This window comes from Pollicipes pollicipes, unplaced genomic scaffold (assembly GCF_011947565.3).
Source record: "Pollicipes pollicipes isolate AB1234 unplaced genomic scaffold, Ppol_2.1 Scaffold_7261;HRSCAF=8764_pilon_pilon_pilon, whole genome shotgun sequence".
Taxonomy (NCBI): domain Eukaryota; kingdom Metazoa; phylum Arthropoda; class Thecostraca; order Pollicipedomorpha; family Pollicipedidae; genus Pollicipes; species Pollicipes pollicipes.
The window spans coordinates 6,080,135-6,081,235 of record NW_023597054.1 but is presented as its reverse complement, the minus strand read 5'-3'; positions in this window follow the sequence as shown (position 1 = coordinate 6,081,235).

Below are 1,101 nucleotides of genomic sequence, written 5' to 3'. Positions count from 1 at the left end.
TCTCTGCAACTATTCAAGGAATTGCTCGCATCGTTAACGGTAAATAAAAACTGGACATCGGTGTGCCTTTGCCGCCCGACTGGTCACAGTGCCGCCACAGTGTCGAGAAGTGCTGGAGCTGTCGAGAAGTACTAAAGCTGTCGAGAAGTGTTGGCGCTGTCGAGAAGTGCTGGCGCTGTCGAGAAGTGCCGGGCGCTGTTCGAAAAGCGCTGGCGCTGGACTGGAAGCGAGCGACAGTTCCGGAGAGGCCGGCCGGCGGCCCTGGGTTCAACCGGGGCCGGCCGTGACAGGCCCGCCGGCCTCAGCCTGTGCGTCCCGCCAGATCAATGTCAGGCAGCGCCGCAGAAGCACGGACGCGTTGCAGGGCCGGCGCGGCGGCGAGAGCGCCGCAAACGGCGCCCCCTGATCGCTTTGTCTTGCGCAGGGCGCCGCTTTGCGTGCGCTTTAAGGAGATTTCTGCGTTGGTGATAAGATTGGGAGAAGATTAAGCATCCGACCTCAATTTGCGACCAAGTTCAGCTCGCTATAGACAAGATTCGTTTCAGAGCAAATCTCACATCAATAACGAAAGCGGTGGCGAGCAGTCATCTGAATTTACGATGCCGTCTGCCCGCAGAAGACGAATGGCTTTCGGAATGGAAGTCATGGTTGCTGATTCGCTAAATTACGTCAGGACTGCACTGCAGAGTTATGTGGATCAGGATACATTCTGGGGCTAGGGCATCCTGAGGTAGCTAGGGCAGGTTTGCGCAATCACGCTTACACCAGAGCGACACTAGTAGAGAAGTGTTTAGTTAACAGAGCTACAAAAACTGAGAAATGACACTGTCCTGTAGGTAAAGGTAGTTGAATAGGCGGGGTTTGCTCTCGACGTGTACAGCTGGTGAGCAGATGTGATCCACCAACGCAAGGCCAGCTCCGAAGCGTCGGCTGCTCTCTGGTCGCCAACAATCGACAGGAGATGGCAGCACGGTTCAGCGAGCCCCCGCTCGGCCCCTGTGTGAACATCCGACACCTACATGCGGCGCGTGCCGGGTGACCCCGATCAGGTACGATTGGGTGCGGTCGGCGTCAGTGGCGCACCCCTCACCGCCCGCCTCT